The sequence below is a fragment of the Ipomoea nil genome, unplaced genomic scaffold (genome assembly GCF_001879475.1).
Source record: "Ipomoea nil cultivar Tokyo-kokei standard unplaced genomic scaffold, Asagao_1.1 scaffold0455, whole genome shotgun sequence".
NCBI classification, from domain to species: Eukaryota; Viridiplantae; Streptophyta; class Magnoliopsida; order Solanales; family Convolvulaceae; genus Ipomoea; species Ipomoea nil.
This window is the reverse complement of record NW_017616883.1, coordinates 37,027-61,383: the sequence shown is the minus strand read 5'-3', so window position 1 is coordinate 61,383 and position 24,357 is coordinate 37,027. Positions and strand designations below refer to the sequence as shown.

The 24,357-nt window shown below is 44.5% G+C and overlaps 1 long non-coding RNA gene across 1 annotated transcript; it reads right to left on the bottom strand.

The window, feature by feature from the left end:
- Nucleotides 1-466: 466 nt before the first annotated feature.
- LOC109172919 lies at nucleotides 467-13,622 on the bottom strand. The gene is made up of 4 exons (XR_002052811.1): nucleotides 13,612-13,622; nucleotides 12,705-12,710; nucleotides 1,001-1,060; nucleotides 467-699 (listed from the first exon to the last, which is right to left on the bottom strand). It is a non-coding gene; the product is annotated as an uncharacterized LOC109172919 (long non-coding RNA).
- Between the last annotated feature and the right edge of the window lie 10,735 nt (nucleotides 13,623-24,357).

The following is a 24,357-nucleotide window of genomic DNA, read 5'->3' as shown; positions in this document are numbered from 1 at the left end:
GATGGATGTTAGCACATTCAGTTACGGTACTCAGGCTGCTCAGTAGATACCAATACACCATCTAGGGTTCTGAGTCAGGTCTGAGGCAAAACATGGTTAACGGTCTACCGTTAAGAGGCAACACAACAGGAACATTGACTATGGCTGGAGATCTACATGGCTACGCTTCCGCTATCATACGAGGTCAGGTTTCTCGTATACTATGGTTTATTATAGTTAGACTATTGTATATCTAACAATGTAATGTAATCCTATTTTTTTTAATACAAACAATGGTAACAATGGCAAATTGTTTTAACAGCACAATGTAGTTATACATTTAGTCTTCAATTGCTTCACATTTACTCTTGCTATATTAAGTAATTTAAGTTTATTTTAATCTTCTCAACTAAGATCCTTCACATATGACCGTACTGGATTTTAGGATATGTTCTTAGAATTCTTTGTATTACATAAAGTTGAAAACAATATATTAGTATTAATTTATAAAATCAATTCAATTAAAAGTATAATTGAATTTTACAAGAGCATCAGAAAATGCATTTCATCATGTGCCACTAACTTGAAATAAAAAAGTTAGTATAAATTTATAAAACCTATGAAAAGGCCAAAGAGAAAGACACAACTGCATTTTCATGTTTTGGAAAATATGTACGCATACTTGTGATTCATACGGATATCAATGTCTTTAGCCAAAGCCTGTTGACGGTAAATATGTTACGGGAGAATCTAATTGATAAGTAATAAGTTACAAATGTATTGCTAAAGTTCTTTATGTATTTGAATCAGATTGTGTCCCTGCTTAGCAAGGTGTGAGGAGCTAAATACTTTATTTTCTTAATACCATATCTTGAATAAGTGATAGTAAACGCCTCCGTAGTAATAATTCTAACAATTATGACTCTATAGTAAATGATTCTGTCCGTTGGACTTATTGAGGTGGTTTCGGGTCAGGTGCTTGTTGGTGACTCGGGTCGTGCTTGTCCCATTACTTTGTCACCTGTATTACAGGGTAATAACTTTGAACCATTAGTCCATGACCACCAGAAAGTACATTCTCCTGCACATAATGAATTATCATATAAGCACTTATGCAGTACTAATCATATTTATTAAAAATATATTGTGTATCCCGTACACTTTTCTGCACATGAATTGAAATTTGAAAGCACTTAATCAAAAGCCAGCATAAACTTTGGCAATAGAAGACATACTTTATACTTGATGGGCATACATGTAAAAATTCATTCTGAAATTTGGGTTAATATTCAATCACTTCTTAGATTTTTGTTTTCTTTGAGAAGGATATCTAAACTTTAATGAAAGCAAAAAGGTGCAAAAAAATGGATATCACAAAAATAATCTAAACTTTACCAGACTTCCTTTTCTTACGGGAAATCAGGTAAGGGCAGCCTATATTTGTAGGAGAGGACTTAAATATCGCTGCTTACAGACCAAAATAATCTATTATCAACAGGTATCTAATTTTATTTCTATAGAATATTAATTAATTTATTTAATTTATATTACTTGGTACGTATATATAGGTTACGTTCGTGACATAAAGAATAGAAGTCAATTTGCATTTACATCCACAATATTCGAGGCACTTCTTAGATTACACTAGAGTGGATTCATTACTCTTTACTTGTGGAATGAGACTTCTTTAGTTGTGAAGATTCATGCAGTCGATGGGATGAAAATTTGGTTGTTACTATTACATTTTAGAAGGTAAAATACTCTATTTTTCTCATTTTACATATTCTTTTCAGTATGATATGACAACCAGATAGCCAAAGAACTCTGTGGTTAAGCGTGCTTGACTTATATCTGTCAGATGATAGATGACCCCCTGAGAAATAAGTATAATGCAGATCAGAGATCCATCAATTAGTATTAGAGCAGAGGTCAATTTGAATCAGAGCATAGGTCAATTCGTATCAGAGCAGCGGTCACCGGTTCGAATCGATTGCAATGCGAAAACCGAGTCCAATCCCGGATGGTATTGTGAGAATATGAACTTCTGTAGTTTATCCAACATAAACCAAAGTGTTTAAATAATAATACAGAGCCACAAAAGCATGAAAAGTTACACCTGAAACATAAGACTAGGAAAAATATAAACAAATATAATCCTAATGAAATATAAGCATAACAAATATAATAAGACTAGACTAAGTCTTAACACGCCTCCACAAGATTGAGGCACCGTCAGTGAGCCCAAGCTAGGAACAAAACGCAGCAAATAGACGAAGACTAAGAGGCTGAGTGAGGAGATCGGTCACCTGATCAACTGAACGGACATAGCTTACACTAGGGGTGTAAATGAGCCGAGCCGCTCACGATCCACTCGCGAGCGGCTCGGTCAAAGCTCGGCTCGAGCTCGGTCAAACTCGAGCTCGAGCAGAACTCGAGCGGCTGGTTTAATAATCGAGTTCGAGCCGAGCTCACATATTCTAAGCTCGTGGCTCGTCGAGCCGCTCGCGAGCATTCTTTATAATAATAATAATAATAATAATAATAATAATAATAATAATAATAATAATAATATTATTATTATTATTATTATTATTATTATTATTATTATTATTATTGTTATTATTATTTTTATTATTATTATTATTAAAAATTAAATTAAGGCTGCTAGTAGTAAGGCCTCAAACAGGCAAACTCAATTCATCTTCGCATTTCACATCACTACGAAAGAACAAACGACGACGAGAGTCTCCTCTCCGGTCTCCGCCTCCACCCTTGTCGACGACAAAGTTACTCGGCCTTTGCCTCTGTCCTTGTCGACGACGACGAAGCAGCCCTTGCCGACGTCAACGAATCTGTCCGGCACTCCGGCCTCCGCTTCAGCCTCGAAGGTCGAAACAAGCATAAAAAATTAAGAATTCCTATATCCTTTTTTCACTTTAGCAAAACCAAATTTCAGCACAAAAATTCGAGCTCAAGATCAATCACGAACTCGAGCTCAAGATCGAGCTCGAGCTGTTCGAAAATTATCGAGCTCGAGCTAGAGCATCAATTCTCGAACTCGATCGAGCTGGAGCTCGAGCTCGGCTAGACACGTTTACACCCCTAGGCTTACACGCAGGGAGCCCGAAGTTACTTGTTCATGCACAAAGAAATTGTCAAGGGCTAAGTGTTTCATCCACTAGTGGAACACCGGATTTTTGCACACATACATGGCACTTAGGTTATCAGTGACTAGCAGCGATATGGATTGCAGACGAACCCCAAGCTCACGCAACAAACTCTGAACCCACATAACTTCAGCAGCGGAATTGGCAAGTGCCTGGAACTCAGCCTATGTGGAGGACCGAGAGACTGACCGTTGTTTCGCAGACTTCCAGGAGACGAGGTTGGAGCCAAAAAAAAATACACAATAGGCAGTGGTTTACCGTCCCCCGTCATGAACGCCACCCTAGTTAGAGTCCGAATAAGACACAAGAGAGAGATGACAACTATGTTGGAAATATAGACCAAAGTGTAGTGTACATTTCAAGTTGCGCAGAAGCCGCTTCACAGCTTGCCCGTGACCCTCAGTCGGCGACGCCATAAACTGTGCCACTCAGGCCTCGTAATAGCCAGGTACTGCAAACAACCAGTAGCCTAGCGATAAGACATGGAGTTAAAAGGCTTGGTGTCTGCACCAAAATTAGCCGAAGGGCATATCGGAGTGGAGACCGGCTTCGCCTCCGTCATGTTAAACTGCTCCAGAATATCCACCACATACTGGCTTTGGGACAAAAACATACCAATCATAGTTTTGGTCCTGAAAAGGTTTAGGTACGAATCTAGAGGAGGGGGGGGGGGGGGGAATGGATTCGCATAGATTTTAAAAAACTACTCGTGTACAATTTAAGGAATCGTTGGAGAAGTGCACAACGGAAGAAAGGATTCGGGTTTCTTTGCACGATTTGTTAAAATGATTATCACAGGCAGCAAAGATAAAATGATATGAATGCAATACGAAAATGAAGAGAGAGAGAGAGAGAGAGAGAGAGAGAGAGAGAGAGAGAGATTTTTATAGTGGTTCGGCTGTTAACTAAGCCTACTCCACTCTACTTCACAACTCGACTTAAATTTTAGGGGAAACAACCAAACATATTTAGTGTAGTAGTCGATAAAATTTATGTAGTATTTGAAGCCATCTACATAAACCATTACAGAACTCCACACATCTGTGTAAATCAACTGCAATAGTCGAGTACTAGACATAGAACTAAAAGAGAACAGAAGTTTGTGACTTTTAATGATATGACAAGATTTACATGCAAACGTTCTAAGCTCTTCAGGCTTAAACTTTACATCATTATTTCTAAGCAGACAGGCTAAAATTTGAGTATTGGGATGCCCAAACTTATGATGCCAATTTTACAACGGCAACTTGGTGTGATATTGACCTGAGACCGCTGGACAAGAAGGCTGTAGACATCACTCACGATCGGTCCCCGCATGAGAGGAGTTCCCGACTATCGATCCTTAACAACAAAATGTGTGTCAAAGAATTCAACCGAGATAATGTTAGTCTTACAGAGTTTAGAAACTAGAACAAGATTTTGTTATAGACTTGGAACACCCAACACATCAGACAAAATAAGGGACCGGCTATTTGAAGGTATAGAAAATGACCTAATGCGTGAGATACGAAGAGACTTACCATCGCCCAGCATTATCTCATCAGGCCTGGTGTAGTCAGCCAGTGAGTGAAGGGACATTGCATCATTCACAGTGTGATGCGAGGCCCCAGAGTCCATGAGCCACGGTTGTGGAGAAGTGGCAATGGTAGAGGTAGCATGGACGGTAGGTGACTAACACCGGGTACTTTGCGGCTCAAGCACATCAACACTATTTTCCTTCAAGAAATTGACTAATTTCCGGCTGAATTTGGTGTCATTCCCGGGACAGTCACAGTAATTGCAATACTGACCAAGTCGGTTTCCAGAATTTTTTGACTTGGTCTGGCGCCCATTCGAGAAAGCAAAGCCACATCTGCCAAACCGATTGGGATTTTGAGAGTCAGCCGGGCCATTAAAACGCAGTTGTGTGGCATTGGCTGTAGGCATGTGAATATTCGAAGCTGCTTTGTTCTCTTTCAACAATCTCTCGTAGTCAGTGAGGACATCATGCAACCCACCAAACGATATAACATCCGTTCGGACGCGGAGAGCAGCCACAATTGAATTGTATTCATCACCAAGTTGCGTGAATATATGGATCACGAGGTCTTCTTCCGTGACTAGACTTTGGGCACTACTTCATGTCTGCATAATTTGTTGTCATATTGTTAGCCATAAATTCATCCTTCCCATTGCTTAATCATATTGAAGAGATATGCTTTTCTTTGCTTTACCATATCTTTTCTTTTCCTTGAGAAGGTTATCTAAACTTTAATGAAAGGAAAAATTACCGAGCTCGAGCTAGAGCATCAATTCTCGAACTCGATCGAGCTCGAGCTCGGCTCGACACGTTTACACCCCTAGGCTTACACGCAGTGAGCCCGAAGTTACTTGTTCACGTACAAAGAAATAGTCAAGGGCTAAGTGTTTCATCCACTAGTGAAACACCGGATTTTTGCACACATACATGGCACTCAGGTTATCAGTGACTAGCAGTGATATGGATTGCAGACGAACCCCAAGCTCACGCAACAAACTCTGAACCCACATAACATCAGCAGCGGAATTGGCAAGTGCCTGGAACTCAGCCTATGTGGAGGACCGAGAGACTGACCGTTGTTTCGCAGACTACCAGGAGACGAGGTTGGAGCCAAAAAAACACACAATAGGCAGTGGTTTACCGTCCCCCGTCATGAACGCCACCCTAGTTAGAGTCCGAATAAGACACAAGACAGAGATGACAACTATGTTGGAAATATAGACCAAAGTGTAGTGTACCTTTCAAGTTGCGCAGAACTCGCTTCACAGCTTGCCAGTGACCCTGAATCGGCGACGCCATAAACTGTGCCAAACAATTTACCTCAAAAGAAACATCAGTCCCCGTAATAGCCAGGTACTGCAAGCATCCAATAGCCCAGCGATAGGACGTGGAGTTAAAAGGCTTGGTGTCTGCACCAAAATCAGTCGAAGGGCACATCGGAGTGGAGACCGGCTTCGCCTCCGTCATGTTAAACTGTTCCAGAATGTCCACCACATACTGGATTTGGGACAAAAACATACCAATCATAATGTTGGTCCTGAAAAGGTTTAGGTACGAATCTAGAGGGGGGGGGGGGGGGTGAATAGATTCGCATAGATTTTTAAAAACTACTCGTGTACAATTTAAGGAATCGTTGGAGAAGTGCACAACGGAAGAAAGGATTCGGGTTTCTTTGCACGATTTGTTAAAATGATTATCACAGGAAACAAAGGTAAAATGATATGAATGCAATACGGAAATGAAGAGAGAGAGAGAGACAGAGAGATTTTTATAGTGGTTCGGCTGTTAACTAAGCCTACTCCACTCTACTTCACAACTCGTCAAGGTTTGCACAACTTCAGACTTAAATTTTAGGGGAAACAACCAAACATATTTAGTGCAGTGGTCGATAAAATTTATGTAGTATTTGAAGCCATCTACAGAAACCGTTACAGAACTCCACACATCTGTGTAAATCAACTGCAATGGTCGAGTACTAGACATAGAACTAAAAGAGAACGGAAGTTTGTGACTTTTAATGATATGACAAGATTTACATGCAAACGTTCTAAGCTCTTCAGGCTTAAACTTTACATCATTATTTCTAAGCAGACACGCGAAAATTTGAGTATTGGGATGCCCAAACTTATGATGCCAATTTTACAACGGCAACTTGGTGTGATATTGACCTAAGACCGCTGAACAAGAAGGTTGTAGACATCACTCACGATCGGTCCCCGCATGAGTGGAGTTCCCGACTATCGATCCTTAACAACAAAATGTGTGTCAAAGAATTCAACCGAGATAATGTTAGTCTTACAGAGTTTAGAAACTAGAACAAGATTTTGTTATAGACTTGGAACACCCAACACATTAGACAAAATAAGGGACCGGCTATTTGAAGGTATAGAAAATGACATAATGCGTGAGATACGAAGAGACTTACCATCGCCCAGCATTATCTCATCAGGCCTGGTGTAGACAGCCAGTGAGTGAAGGGACATTGCATCATTCACAGTGTGATGCAAGGCCCAAGAGTCCATGAGCCACGGTTGTGGAGAAGTGGCAATGGTAGAGGTACCATGGACGGTAGGTGACTAACACCGGGTACTTTGCGGCTCGAGCAAATAGACACTATTTTCCTTCAAGAAATTGGCTAATTTCCGACTGAATTTGGTGTCATTCCCGGGACAATCACAGTAATTGCAATACTGACCAAGTCAGTTTCCTGAATTTTTTGACAAGGTCTGGCGCCCATTTGAGAAAGCAAAGCCACATCTGCCAAACCGATTGGGATTTTGAGAGTCAGCCGGGCCATTAAAACGCAGTTGTGTGGCATTGGCTGTAACTGTAACACCCCGTGTTACGATCCCTAAAACAAATTAATCATTTAACCAATTACCCAAAAGAAAGAATTAAATCACAATAATTAAATTAGGAAAGGCCCACCATAGTCCATGGGCCCTTATCCCTAAACCCAATCCTTAGTTCCAAAAGGAATAGAATTAGCAAGCCTATAATATTAGTTCCTAATTAGGACTCCTAAATATATAAATAGGGGACTTAAGAGGCACCTAGAACCCCCCCACCACAATAAACGACTCACCACCCCAAAGAGCTCCAAGAATTCCCTTAGAAGAAATCAAGAAAGCAAGAAAGCTTAAAGAAAGACCCTTCATAGCCAAGGAATTAATTAAGGCTAAGAGGTAACCCATGTCTCAACAAAACCTATTTTCATAGCTATGATTTCCCCCGTAGGATTTCTCCATATTATTGTGTATTGATGATTTGTGATATTATTATTGATGATTGATGGGATAATTCCATGGGTGATCTTGATGATAAAAGGTTCTTGATAATTATGGTGTTGTTGATGATTTTATGATGTTCTTGATGATTATATGATGTCCTTGATGATTGTAGGATGTTCTTGATGTTTATATGATATTCTTACCGAATCTTGATATTAGAAGATGAATTGTGTCCTTGTTGATTTAAAAATGATTAGAACCCTAGGTTGTATCGTACGGAATTATTCTTGGTATATTGGGTGGGAATTCGCATGATTGGGTGTTGATTATGTTTAGAAAAGCATGATAGGTTATGTGCCATATGTTTCTCAATCTTTGATCCGTTAATTGTCTACGTGTGTTATCAATTGCGTTTGAAAGTGTCTAAGCATGGTTTCGGGTTCCACAAAGGTTCCCGGGGCGTTTTTGGTGAAAAAGAGTCAGTGGGGGGTAGGTGGTGGTAGGGGACCCGCCACCTACCCGCGGCCTTCTTGGGCAACGCCGGCAGCGGGCAGCGGGCGGGCGGGCAGCTGCCCAGATAAGCTACCGCCGGCGGGCAGCCGGCGGGTGATCCCTCACCCACCGGCTACCCGCTGGTTTGGACCCCACTTTGGGATTTTGGCTTCCCCATTTGATGTTCCCCCGACCCCCGTGGTGTCCCAACGGACCCCGTCTATCGTGCCTATGACTAGTTTGATATTTCAGGTACCGTTCATAGGTTGTATGAATCTTGTATATTGCATGCTAGTTGAATTGGTATCCCGTTGACCTAGGTGAAAGAAGTATGAACCCCTTAGGATTATTCTTAGTATGTGAAGGATTACACATAGGTTTTGTTATACGCTTTCTCCCCCTTCCCAATGTGTTAATGTGGGTTGCATGTGCTTGCTATGTGTTATGTGTGCATGATACCCCAATTCGGTTGCGATCGAATTTGTTATTCCTGAGCTGCGGTTCAGAAGCTGGCTGCGGTCAGATTTACACTCCCGAGCTGCGGTCCACCGTTTGGTTGCGATCAAACGTTTCTACATGAGCTGCGGTTCATATTTCCTGGCTGCGGTCAGATGACATACTCTTGGGCTGCGGTCCACTGTTTAGTTGCGATCAAACTATGATGAGCTGCGGTTCATCGGTCGGTTGCGATCGACCCCTCCGTGTTGCGATACGGGGCAGGGTGCTGCGGCGCCGTGTCAGAGCTATATGCGCTGACCCTCATGTATGGGCATGCGATTGGTCCTGTGGCGCCAACAAAGTGTGCTATGTGATGAGATACGGATGAGTTGTTGTTATGAGTGTCTTGGGGATGTGATTATGGGATTTATACTGGGAATCGTATATGTTGGGTTATGATTATTAATTATGCTTATCTTTACCTGTCTTGCCTGTTTGTGACTATATATACTTGGTATAACTGTTATCTGTGCTTAGCTCTATCTGTTGAGTCTATCCCTGTTTTAAAAGCTAGAGTTCGTAGGACATATCTTCATGTTCAAAATGGTTTTCGTATATCTATATATATAACTATATGTATTGTATTTCAACGCGTTGGAGTGGGTTACCAGCATCTCTCGTTGAACAGATATATTTGGCTTTCAGGAACGGACGAGTAGATCACTGGAGCGCGCTAGAAGCTTGGGGCGTAGCTTAGATAGTTCTCCCTTTCGGCCTGCGTGCCATGATTTAGTATTGATACTGATTGAGGTTTTAGAATTTAGCCTGTGCACCCGAGTTCTCTAGCTCGGGTGTGGCATAGCACCCCGTACTCTTGTATCGTATTTTTGGGATTTAATGAGATTCTATCTTTATTATATAAGTTTTAAAAGTCTTGAAAATCTGGGGTGTTATAGTTGGTATCAGAGCCAAAGTTTGACCCTAGGATAAGACTCTTAAAACCGGACTTTAGGACATTAGGCTTGAACTCTAGGTATTTAGGAACATAGGACGCGGGAATTTTAGGACGCGCGGTGAGATTGTGAAACCTGCACATAAACCCCCTCACTTCATTCCTTCCTTGTCTAAAGAAAACATTCCTCCGCTTATCACGTCAAAGAAAGACGCCAAGAACTAATTTAATGTTCTTATAAACATTGACTCAGAAAGACGACAGCATGGCACCCAACAGAAGACAATCGAGGACTCCAGAACCCACCACACACGACCCCCCTGACCCAAACATTACAACAACTGACGCAAGTCGCCCAGGCACTAAGCGACGTAGCTCTTCGCAACAACAGGCCCCCGCCTCCTCCATCAAAGACGAACTCAGACGTCGCCCGACAAGTTTCAAACCATCAACCTCCCACGTTCTCAGGAGAAGATGACCCTGTGATCCTGGAGGAATGGATCCGGACCCTCGACAAGATTCTCGGGTTAGTAGAATGCCCAGAAGAACGTCGCGTAGAGATAGCCTCGTTCTACTTCGGGCACGAGGCCGATCTTTAGTGGGTCCACGAGGGTCCCGCTTACCAACAAGTGCCGGGGTTCAACTGGGAAAACCTCAAAACACGACTACAAGAACGATTCTACCCAACACACGTGAAAGCATCCATGTACGAAGAGTTCCTCCATCTGAAACAAGGGATAGCCACCGTCATGGAATACCACAAGCGATTCCTCGAACTGGCGCGCTTCGCACCAGAGCTAGTCCCCACCGAAGTAACCAAGATAGAAAGATTCGTCTCGGGCCTCAACTTCGAAGCCCGAAAAGCACTAGTGGTAAGCCGACATCGGGCTCTCAACGAGGCTTACTCCAGTGCCGCCAATCTCTATCAAATCCAACTACTCCAGCGCGGGGTTCAGGAACATATACGAAAAAGGAATACCGGAGGGGGAGCACCACCGGTAAAAAGAACAAGGAACGATACCAACACAAGACCAAGCAACCTGACCAACCAAAGACCGTCCCTAGGGAACAATGAAGCAAACCCAAGGAGCTTCCCTTGCCCAAAATGCAACAAAAGCCATAGAGGGAAAGATTGCATGGGCAATCCCTGGCGATGCTTCAACTGCGGAGAAGAAGGGCACAAGGCCTTCCAGTGCGTTCAACCCCAAAAGGCCACGCCCCACCACCACAGGTCAACACGGAGGCACCACCCACCAAGGGAACTACGGCGCTCCCGGGAAAATATTCGTCATGAGCCGCACTCAAGCCGACCTCGGGAACGAGAGCAACCTCGAGGAGGGGAACCTAACCCCAGAAGATGAGGACCACGCAAACCCCGCAGGAGAAAATCAAGAAGACGAATTCTGTCTAGGATAAACCGACAATTCCTTGTAATCACCTTCATAGTATGTAAAACTACTTATTTAGCGATTACTTCGGAATTGTATAAATAAAAGATTCAATTAAAATTCGATCCTGCTTATAAAGACGAAACCGCAAACTATATAACAAGCCAAGCCTCCCATCACTAGAAGACAAAAGAGGGAAAAAGACAGGGACCACACCATCAAGAAAAGCCTAGTGTTGCTAATAGGAATTGAACTCTTAACCTCCCATATACAAGACCAAGGTCTTGACCATTAAGCTAGGAATGTTTCTTGAAACCTCAAGGGAACACTTTCTTCTTAAAAGCCCTACAAGTCCCTAAACCCACAGAAATCCCCAAATCAAAAACCCTTCTTCTTCCTCTTCCACACCCTCTCTTTCTCCCCACTTCTCCCTCTCAACCCCGCCGACCCAACAACACCCAGCAACCACCACCCACCCGTCGCCGTCACCAGCCGAACCACCGCCAGCCGTCCAAGCAACGCACCACCGCACACCACCGTCACTACCCGGAGGCAACCCGCGACGCCGTCACCATCCGCCACCCACCCGGACGAACCCCGCTGCCACACGCCACGCCATTGCCGGTTCCACCCAAAACCACCACCACCGCGCAGAGCCACCGCCGAAGCCGAGCCCGCCGCCGCCGCGTCGCCAGAAACCCGCACCACCTCTTCGCCGGAGAACTCGCCGGAGACTCGCCGAAAAACGCCGCCTAGCCGAAAACCAAGATGCCAAAGAAGCCCCTTGGAACCCGTACCCCGGAATGGAGCAACGCCGATTATACCGTAATCGGAGGTAAAGCCCTTGAACCCGACCAATTTTCTCCGGAATTGGTTGATATGCTTAATCACCAAGGGCTTTTGGATACGTATCTCGCCATCAAGGGGTATACGTACCCCGAATTGGTGAAAGAATTCTATCAACATCTTGTAGCCACCAAACGGGGTGATAAGCTAGAAATCACCACCAAGGTCCGCGGCAAGGAAATCATACTCTCCGAAGGCCGTTTGGCCAAGCTTTTGAAATTGACCACCACAGGTGTGTCAAGCTATGACCGAAAGGGGTGGATTGATACCCAAAACACGGGGTTCAAAGACTACCTCGGGTACCTACTCGGGAAAGAGGAAGGATTCACCTCGGCCACACGACCGAATAGAAAGTGGCTATCGGCGGAACAAAAGATATTGGTTATGATTGTAACCGATAGCCTCCTGACCACGAACAATAAAAGCAAGGACGTGGGGAGTTTAGAGTGCACCTTTGCCTACTTCTTGAAACACAAAATCAAGTTCAACCTGCCGGCCCTCATGCTAAAACACATGGAGTTTTGCAAATCAAGCAACCGACTTAGCCTACCCTGCGGGATGATCCTAAGTTGGATCATGGAGAAAAAGGGGGTGGACCTAAGCCACACCGAGGTCAAGACCGCAAATGGCATGGTCTTTAACGCCCAGAACCTACGCCGCAATGATATCTACTACACTGAGGGAGGACATTACCTCACCCTCGAAGAAATTTGCCAAAAACCCGAGGATGAACGAAGAGAATTGGTCGACCAATTAGACATTTCCAACAAGAAGCTCAAACGAGCAATGCAAGATTGCGGAATCCTAGAGGGAAATGAGGACCAGGAGGAGGATGACGAACCCAACCCGTCGGTGCAACCACGATCAGGAGGGAACCCAAGGGAGCAAAACGAGGGCTCAATCAATGAACGCATACTCGCACAGCTCAACCGGCAAAACCAAATCATGGAGGAAGGGTTCTCATCCTTGATCCGTACGACACGCGCACTAGATCAGATGGTGGCAGCAATCGAGGCCACCTTGGGCACTCGCGGGGCGTCCAGCTCAGGAGCAAGAGACCGAGGTAGACCCAAAACCTTTCTATCACAACACCACCAGAAATCCAGTCTACCCCAGCTAAGGCAAAATGTGGGGCCACATTCCTAACCGGGAGGCCAAGATGCGGGATGCCTAGGGGGTGAAAGAATGGATTAACACACCGGGCTTCGGGGACGAAGCCCCTCGTAAGGGGGGGAGAGTGTAACACCCCGTGTTACGATCCCTAAAACCAATTAATCATTTAACCAATTACCCAAAAGAAAGAATTAAATCACAATAATTAAATTAGGAAAGGCCCACCATAGTCCATGGGCCCTTATCCCTAAACCCAATCCTTAGTTCCAAAAGGAATAGAATTAGCAAGCCTATAATATTAGTTCCTAATTAGGACTCCTAAATATATAAACAGGGGACTTAAGAGGCACCTAGAACCCCCCCACCACAATAAACGACTCACCACCCCAAAGAGCTCCAAGAATTCCCTTAGAAGAAATCAAGAAAGCAAGAAAGCTTAAAGAAAGACCCTTCATAGCCAAGGAATTAATTAAGGCTAAGAGGTAACCCAAGTCTCAACAAAACCTATTTTCATAGCTATGATTTCCCCCGTAGGATTTCCCCATATTATTGTGTATTGATGATTTGTGATATTATTATTGATGATTGATGGGATAATTCCATGGGTGATCTTGATGATAAAAGGTTCTTGATAATTATGGTGTTGTTGATGATTTTATGATGTTCTTGATGATTATATGATGTCATTGATGATTGTAGGATGTTCTTGATGTTTATGTGATATTCTTACCGAATCTTGATATTAGAAGATGAATTGTGTCCTTGTTGATTTAAAAATGATTAGAACCCTAGGTTGTATCGTATGGAATTATTCTTGGTATATTGGGTGGGAATTCGCATGATTGGGTGTTGATTATGTTTAGAAAAGCATGATAGGTTATGTGCCATATGTTTCTTAATCTTTGATCAGTTAATTGTCTACGTGTGTTATCAATTGCGTTTGAAAGTGTCTAAGCATCGTTTCGGGTTCCACAAAGGTTCCCGGGGCGTTTTTGGTGAAAAAGAGTCAGTGGGGGGTAGGTGGGGGTAGGGGACCCGCCACCTACCCGCGGCCTTCTTGGGCAACGCCGGCAGTGGGCAGTGGGCGGGCGGGCAGCTGCCCGCCGGGCACCCGCTGCCCGGATAAGCTACCGCCGGCAGGCAGCCGGCGGGTGATCCCTCACCCACTGGCTACCCGCTGGTTTGGACCCCACTTTGGGATTTTGGCTTCCCCGTTTGATGTTCCCCCGACCCCCGTGGTGTCCCAATGGACCCCGTCTATCGTGCCTATGTCTAGTTTGATATTTCGGGTACCGTTCGTAGGTTGTATGAGTCTTGTATATTGCATGCTAGTTGAATTGGTATCCCGTTGACCTAGGTGAAAGAAGTATGAACCCCTTTTGATTATTCTTAGTATGTGAAGGATCACGCATAGGTTTTGTTATACGCTTTCTGCCCCTTCCCAATGTGTTAATGTGGGTTACATGTGCTTGCTATGTGTTATGTGTGCATGATACCCCAATTCGGTTGCGATCGAATTGGTTATTCCTGAGCTGCGGTTCAGAAGCTGGCTGTGGTCAGATTTGCACTCCCGGGCTGCGGTCCACCGTTTGGTTGCGATCAAACGTTTCTACATGAGCCGCGGTTCATATTTCCTGGCTGCGGTCAGATGACATACTCTTGGGTTGCGGTCCACTGTTTGGTTGCGATCAAACTATGATGAGCTGCGGTTCATCGGTCGGTTGCGATCGACCCCTCCGTGTTGCGATACGGGGCAGGGTGCTGCTGGGCCGTGTCAGAGCTATATATGCTGACCCACATGTATGGGCATGCGATTGGTCCTGTGGCGCCAACAAAGTGTGCTATGTGATGAGATACGGATGAGTTGTTGTTATGAGTGTCTTGGGGATGTGACTATGGGATTTATACTGGGAATCGTATATGTTGGGTTATGATTATTAATTATGCTTATCTTTACCTGTCTTGCCTGTTTGTGACTATATATGCTTGGTATAACTGTTGTCTGTGCTTAGCTCTATCTGTTGAGTCTATCCCTATTTTAAAAGCTTGAGTTCGTAGGACATATCTTCATGTTCAAAATGGTTTTCGTATATCTATATATATAACTATATGTATTGTATTTCAACGCGTTGGAGTGGGTTACCAGCATCTCTCGCTGAACAGATATATTTGGCTTTCAGGCACGGACGAGTAGATCACTGGAGCGCGCTAGAAGCTTGGGGCGTAGCTTAGATAGTTCTCCCTTTCGGCCTGCGTGCCATGATTTAGTATTGATACTAATTGAGGTTTTAGAATTTAGCCTGTGCACCAGAGTTCTCTAGCTCGGGTGTGGCATAGCACCCCGTACTCTTGTATCGTATTTTTGGGATTTAATGAGATTCTATCTTTATTATATAAGTTTTAAAAGTCTTGAAAATCTGGGGTGTTACAGTAACACCCCCCCCCGCCCCCCCCCCCCAAAAACAAGACCTAAAAACAAGTCTAAACACATGCAGATTAACACAAACACTAGCACAGCGGAAGAAAACGGAAACTGGATGAAAGAAATCCAAAACAGGGGTGTTATGCCACGTCTACCACACCCGGTAAACGCTAAGGCGAACAATCAGCAAGTGTATCACTATCCCAAAACATCAAACTACAAACAGTCTAAAACCATTGGCTCGCAAGCCACAAAAACACAATCTAAAGGTACAGGCGCTAAGCTACCGGCTCTAGACATCGCGCTCGACTACTCAACACCTGAAAGAACACAAAGATAAACATCAAGGCGACGCCCGGTCAGCGAAAGATGCTGGTAACCCACCAATACCGTTAAGTATCATAAATAGGTAGATATAAGACATAAAAACCATTTTCGAAACGGAATACATATATATAAGTCAAAAGCCAAGATCAGAAGACAACACAAGACTCACCACTCACAAAGATAACACCGGGAACACATCCCAACCACAAAGGTTAACCACACACAAGGATAAAGACTCACCCAACGGCAACACATGCCAAACAACACAATCCGCCGTGACTACACACGTCACGAGAGAAGAGAACTCACCACAACGGCTACACAAGCCCTCGTGACATCACCCATCACGAGTTGATATGCCTTCCTTATGCCCTGTTCCAACCTTATGGCTACCCCCATCCTTGTACCTTCAAAGCCAACCATTACCTCCAGAAAAACCCTGTATAGCCAAGTCCAACCTTGTTCCGCCGGGACCGTCTTCCCCCACCTATAACCACCAACGGAAACCCACCAATCACGGCAACACATGCCCGGATAACACAATGTTATCCCCCAATCACGTGGACTCAGCCACAACTCTATAATCACGTCACGGCCACCACGAGGACCGCTGCAATACCTTGGTGACTAGCGTCCCATACCACTAATCGTGCAATCCAGGTAGAGCCACACACGCACCACCACTCACACGAAAGTCAAGCAACGGATTACAACGAAGGTATGAAACACACTCGATCAAGGAACGGGTCACCACCCAACAACAACAATGATGAATAACACAAGTTATCATCACCCAAACGGAAGGTACGAACAACACACACGCTAGCATTAAGACAACAAAATAGCATGCTTATGAACGGGGAAACTCAAGATAGTTCCGAGGAACACACAAGACACTTCTTGGTTCAACGAAACACAAAGTTGAACACTTAGCACGAATCAAGACACCAAAGATCCTACATGGATACCTACCATGAAGCTCTAGAACTACGAAACATCAAGAAGATGCTCAAATAGTTCCACAAAGAACAACGGGAAGTCAAAAGATCAAACACCGAGACAAACAAATCACGGGGAACAAATCCCGAACCAACTCCACCGTGTTCCCCGCTGGTGGACCCACGGGTAGCGCCCCACCCGTGGTCCCGCCCGTGGGTACACTACCCACAGGGTGACACGTTCCCCGTAGGTAGGCCGGCGGGTGGTGCCCCGCCTGGCGTTCCGCCCGCGGGTACGTCCCTGTACCACAACAAATCCCTTCGGGGATTTTCTCCTCCAAACACAAATTCAAGTTCAAAACACACCAAATGTCACCAAACACAACAAAATGACTTGAACCAAGGAACATGCCAAGCAATGGCACAAAGGAACCCTAAACACAAGCTCTAGATATGCAATATCACAAGATAAATGCATAAACTCTCACATTTCATAGCAAAACACAAATAGAAGCCAAGAAATCATATATAGGTAAGGAAAATAGGTTTTGTAGAGCATGGGTTACCTCTTGAAGACCAAAAGACTCCTCTTACACCACAACAAGCTCTCCACTAAGCTCACTAGCGAAACCCACTTCAAGATCAAACCAAAAGATCATAAAGATCCTACCTTTAAGAAAAGACAACTAAGATGGAACCAAAAAGACTAGACAAGCTTAGATCTTACCCTTCTAGATGCCCAAATAGAGGAAAGATTGAATCTTGGAAGCAAAACTTGGAATCTTGACAAAGGTCTCACTAGGCTTGAAGAACAAGCTACTCTTCTTTTCTAGAGAGAAGGTAGAGATATTTTCTAGGAATTGTAAGGGATGGAAAATGAAGAAGTCTTCTAGGTTTAGGTTACAAAACTAACTCTTGGTGAAAAGACAAGGATACCCTTACTAACTCTTAGAAAGTGTAAGGAACAAGGGAACTTCTCTCATAGCACAAGGTACAACACCACTTAAAGATTGACTAGTCAAATACTAGTCCTTGAGTATCAAAAATAAGGATTTTAGGAATCAATTCCTCAAGAGAAATAGAATTAATTACTCAATTAATTCATGGATTGGAGTGTGAATGTTTGGGGTGTCACATCCTCTCCCCCTTCAAAGATGTTTCGTCCCCGAAACTTGGGTACAACGAGTTAAAACGAAAGGTAACAAGGAAACAAAATTGTGACTAGAAATTTCAAGAATATCCCTTTTGGTCAAAAACTCCAAAAGTTCTCACAAGGTTCCAAAGCAAGTAAGAAAACATTACGAATCCAAGGATTGGCAAGAGGTCAACAAACGGATAGATTGAGCATCAAGAACTCTAACCTCAACACAACAAACAACTTCTAGACAACAACTTAGAACTCAACAACTAACCCAAACACCAACTAACAAACTAGCTAAACAACAAGGCAACAAACAAAACAAGCAAGCACACAAAGCACACAACAACCTAACACCAAACTACAACAGCTAAGAAACAACAAGGAAAAAGCGAACGGGGTTACCACAATACCACTAGAACTCCTCACTCTCCGACTCTTCGGCCTCTTCAGACTCTTCCTCTTCGGCTTCATCTCTGTGACTAGAACTGGCTTCAAACCGATCCAGCCTCTGATGCACTGCGGCAAACTGCGACCTCACAAATGCAAAACCCTCGGCGATCAAACTGTTCTGCTACCAAAGAAAAGAGACAACATCCTGCTCTCTCTTGGTGCGAACTTCTTTCCTTCTTCGGCTTTCCTCACTGTCTGATTCACTTCCTTCAGCTTCAGCGGTCTTCGGTGCTCCTTCTTCTTCTTCCTGATCTGCTTCCTCCTCAACTTCTTCGTCACCACCCAAACTCTGGACTGCAAGACTCAACTTCCTGGCATGGATCCCAAGCCCAGCAGCTAACTCTGCACTCTCAACAGGTGCTTTCCTAGCAACCTCTTCAAGCGTGATGTACTCACCACTATCCAACTGAAAAAGATTACAACTCCGGAGATTGGCGGTATCCAACACCATCTTTCCCACAGCCTTCGGGAGACAACCATCAACACTAACACCTTTCTTAACCAAAATCCAACTTAACACCATTCCATACGGCAAACTCTTCCGGTTGTGATCCCGGCAAAACACCATGTGTTGCATCATCAAAGCAGGCAGATTGAACTTAACCATATTCTTCAGAGAGGAAGCAAAGGTACACTCCAACTTACCCAACAAACTGCTCTTGTTGTTATTAGGCAACAAACAATCTGACACCAACATCACCAAGATCCTTTGTTCCGCAGACAACCACTTCCTTTCCGGCCTCGAAGCTTGAGTGAAACCACTCGTACGGCCAAACAGATAGCTCAAATAGTCACGGTACCCCATGGTATCCGTACTAATCCAAGAATGACCACTGTACTGAGCCACTCCGGTAGCAGACAAACTCACAACTGAGCTAACCTCTTCTCAGACAACACAACCTTCACACCTCTCACCTTAGAGGTGATCTCAATCCTTTCACCATCCTTCGTCACAACGATGTGACGGTAAAACTCCTTCACCAAACTCGGGTAAGTCTCGGCCCTTATGGCGAGAAACCCATCTAACAAACCTTGAAACTTAAGCAAATCCAACAAGGAACTTGAAAAAGATTCCGGATCAAAAGCTTTACCTTCAAGCACAAGGTAGTGGGCATCCACCCATTCCACTTTCCTAGCCAAGATTGACCTTCTAGGCATGGTGAAAGATGATCCAAAGCTCAACAAACAAAGCCCACAACTCTCATTCTTCACACTCACGCTGCCTCTCTCTCTCGCTGCACTCTCTCTCTCTCTCTCTCGCGGCTGCTCTCGGCGACGCGGCACACAACAGGTCGGCGGCGGCGACGGGACGGCGAGGCTCCGGCGGTGGCGAAATGGTGGTGCGACGGGCAGGTAGGTGGGGGGAGGTGGGATGGCTTCGGGTAGCTCACGGGTAGGGAGAAGGAAAAAGAAGAAGAGAATTTGGGGGAAGAAATTAGGGATTTGGGTGAGATTGGGGAAAAAGATGATTAAATTTGGGGATTTTGAACAAAGTGGGAATTTAAGGTTTAAAAAGGAATTAAAATGGGTTAGGTTTCAAGAAAGATAATTGGTTCAAGTGGTTTAGAGGTTGGGTAGAAAAGAAATTGGTTAAGGTTCAAAACTCAAAGGCTACAAAGAAATATTAGGCTTAAATTTTAGGCTACACAAGGAAAGATTTTGGTAGGGATTTGCTATTTTTCCAAATCAAAGAATACTTGGAAAATTTAGGGAAAAGCTCAAGGAATTGTTGTAAGAACAACCAAGTCCAAAGGTGAAAGAATTGGGCTAAGCACAAGATAACTCAAGGATAGATGGCTACCACAAACAAGATACCAACTAAAGAGAACACTTAGCAAGAAAAGAGTCTACACCAAGCATCCAACGAAAAACTAACAAGGAAAGCATGCCAAGGATTGCCAAACAAAGACAACTACGAAACACAAGATAACACCCAAGGCAACAAAGAACACAACGCTCTCGGGGACACAAGGATAGGCTCAAAACAAGGGTTACCTGCTAACTCCTCCTCCACCAGACCCTCCGACTCCGCCTGCGAACGCGCCATCATGAATACTCTCCCAGGTGGCCTAGCTCCAACAGCTCCATGACTCGAACTCCCTCCTGGTGCTCCTCCGGCTCCCGGGGGTGGCGGCAATGCTCTCTGACCGACAAGCTGAGGACACTCCGCAATTCTATGACCAACAACCCCACAACGAAAACACTTAAACGCCTGGCCATAGCAAACTTGACCCGGATGCACCTTCCCACACTTGCGACAACCAACCGACTTAGCTTGAACCGGAGGCTCCATCCTAACTGGTCCTTGAGAAGAAGATGACATAACTCTAGCCGGAAAACTCGGTCGGGGCTTCTTGAAAACAAAAGAACCACCACTCTCAACTCTCTTCCTAGCCAACTCAAGAGAACTCTTCTGAAGTTGCTGAACACGAAACAGATCCGCGGCACACAGATACGCATCCTTGAGGGAACTAGGCCTACTCACCGTCAACGCTTTTCGTGCCTCATAATTCAGACCGGCAACGAAACGCTCAACTTTGGCAAGCTCTGTAGGCACTAACACCCTCGCGAAGCGCGCCAGCTCTAGGAACTTCTTGTGGTACTCCACCACAGATAGAGGTCCTTGCTGCAGATGAAGGAACTCATCAAACATGGCGGCTCGCACATGCGCTGGGTAGAACCTTTCGCGTATCCTGTCCTTGAGCGCGGTCCAATCAAACCCAGGCTCTTCAAGAAAGGCCGGACTCTCGTGAACCCACCACAGATCAGCTTCTTGGCAGAAGTAGAACGTTGCCAGTTCTACTCTCCTCTCTTCGGGACAGCCTACCACGGTAAAAATCTTATCAAACACCCGTAGCCACTCTTCAAGGACTACAGGGTCTTCTTCACCAGCAAAGGAAGGCGGCCAATGCCCTGACACTAAACGACCCACATCACGGTGCTCAACCGTAGGCGGAGGCGGCGCAGCTTGATTGTTGTTCAACAGAGCTTCACTGAGAGACTGCATCGTCTGCGTCAGCTGATGGAGATTCTGGGCGAGCTGCTCGTTGGTCGGGGTCTCTAGGGAGCGAGCGCGAGGATGATGAGGCATCGCACTTCTGCTACAACAACAAGGTTACCAAAAGAACAAGCAAGCAAGCAACACAGAAAGCAACACACATCTCACCGCGCAACCTAGAGTCCTAAGCCTAACACTTAGCTTCTTAAGGTCGCTTAGAGGTCTCAAAACACACTTAAACACTTAGAAAGTCTAGACTCAACTCTCCCTAGGCTCTAAACCAAGGCTCAAAGCCTAGGCTTTGATACCAACTGTAACACCCCCCCAAAAAAAAGACCTAAAAAGAAGTCTTAACACATGCAGATTAACACAAACACTAGCACAGCGGAAGAAAATGGAAACTGGATGAAAGAAATCCAAAACAGGGGTGTTATGCCACGTCTACCACACCCGGTAAACGCTAAGGCGAACAATCTGCAAGTGTATCACTATCCCAAAACATCAAACTATAAACAGTCTAAAACCATTGGCTCGTAGGCCACAAAAACACAATCTAAAGGTACAGGCGCTAAGCTACCGGCTCTAGACATCACGCTCGACTACTCAACACCTGAAAGAACACAAAGATAAACATCGGGGCGACGCCCGGTCAGCAAAAGATGCTGGTAACCCACCAATACCGTTAAGTATCATAAATAGGTAGATATAAGATATAAAAACCATTTTCGAAACGGAATACATATATATAAGTCAAAAGCCAAGATCATAAGACAACACAAGACTCACCACTCACAAAGATAACACCGGGAACACATCCCAACAACAAACGTTAACCACACACAAGGATAAAGACTCACCCAACGACAACACATGCCAAACAACACAAGCCTCCGTGACTACACACGTCACGAGAGAAGAGAACTCACCACAACGGCTACACAAGCCCTCGTGACATCACCCATCACGAGTTGATATGCCTTCCTTATGCCCTATTCCAACCTTATGGCTACCCCCAACCTTGTACCTTCAAAGCCAACCATTACCTCCAGAAAACCCCTGTACAGCCAAGTCCAACCTTATTCCGCCGGGACCGTCGTCCCCCACCTATAACCACCAACGGAAACCCACCAATCACGGCAACACATGCCCGGATAACACAATGTTATCCCCCAGTCACGTGGACTCAGCCACAACTCCATAATCACGTCACGACCACCACGAGGACCGCTGCAATACCTTGGTGACTAGCGTCCCATACCACTAATCGTGCAATCCAGGTAGAGCCACATACGCACCACCACTCACACGAAAGTCAAGCAACGGATTACAACGAAGGTATGAAACACACTCGATCAAGGAACGGGTCACCACCCAACAACAACAACGATGAATAACACAAGTTATCATCACCCAAACGGAAGGTACGAACAACACACACGCTAGCATTAAGACAACAAACTAGCATGCTTATCAACGGGGAATTTCAAGATAGTTCCGAGGAACACACAAGACACTTCTTGGTTCAATGAAACACAAAGTTGAACACTTAGCACGAATCAAGACACCAAAGATCCTACATGGATACCTACCATGAAGCTCTAGACCTACGAAACATCAAGAAGACGCTCAAATAGTTCCACAAAGAACAACGAGAAGTCAAAAAATCAAACACCGAGACAAACAAATCACGGGGAACAAATCCCGAACCAACTCCACCGTGTTCCCCGCGGGTGGACCCACGGGTAGTACCCTACCCGTGGTCCCGCCTGCGGGTACACGACCATCAGGGCGATACGTTCCCCGCGGGAAGGCCGGTGGGTGATGCCCCGCCCGCCGTTTCGCCCGCGGGTACGTCCCTGTACCACAACAAATCCCTTCGGGGATTTTCTCCTCCAAACACAAATTCAAGTCCAAAACACACCAAATCTCACCAAACACAACAAAATGACTTGAACCAAGGAACATGCTAAGCAATGGCACAAAGGAACCCTAAACACAAGCTCTAGATATGCAATATCACAAGATTAATGCATAAACTCTCACATTTCATAGCAAAACACAAATAGAAGCCAAGAAATCTTATATAGGTAAGCAAAATAGGTTTTGTAGAGCATGGGTTACCTCTTGAAGACCAAAAGACTGCTCTTACACCACAACAAGCTCTCCACTAAGCTCACTAGCCAAACCCACTTCAAGATCAAACCAAAAGATCATAAAGATCCTACCTTTAAGAAAAGACAACTAAGATGGAACCAAAAAGACTAGATAAACTTAGATCTTACCCTTCTAGATGCCCAAATAGAGGAAAGATTGAATCTTGGAAGCAAAACATGGAATCTTGACAAAGGTCTCACTAGGCTTGAAGAACAAGCTACTCTTCTTTTCTAGAGAGAAGGTAGAGATATTTTCTAGGAATTGTAAGGGATGGAAAATGAAGAAGTCTTCTAGGTTTAGGTTACAAAACTAACTCTTGGTGAACAGACAAGGATACCCTTACTAACTCTTAAAAAGTGTAAGGAACAAGGGAACTCCTCTCAAAGCACAAGGTACAACACCACTTAAAGATTGACTAGTCAAATACTAGTCCTTGAGTATCAAAAATCAGGATTTTAGGAATCAATTCCTCAAGAGAAATAGAATTAATTACTCAATTAATTCATGGATTGGAGTGTGGATTTTTGGGGTGTCACATTGGTTGTAGGCATGTGAATATTCGAAGCTGCTTCGTTCTCTTTCAACAATCTCTCGTAGTCACTGAGGACATCATGCAACTCACCAAATGATATAACATCCGTTTGGACGCGGAGAGCAGCCACAATTGAATTGTATTCATCGCCAAGTTGCGTGAATATATGGATCACGAGATCTTCTTCTGTGACTAGACTTTGGGCACTACTTCATGTCTGCATAATTTTTTGTCATATTGTTAGCCATAAATTCATCCTTCCCCTTGCTTA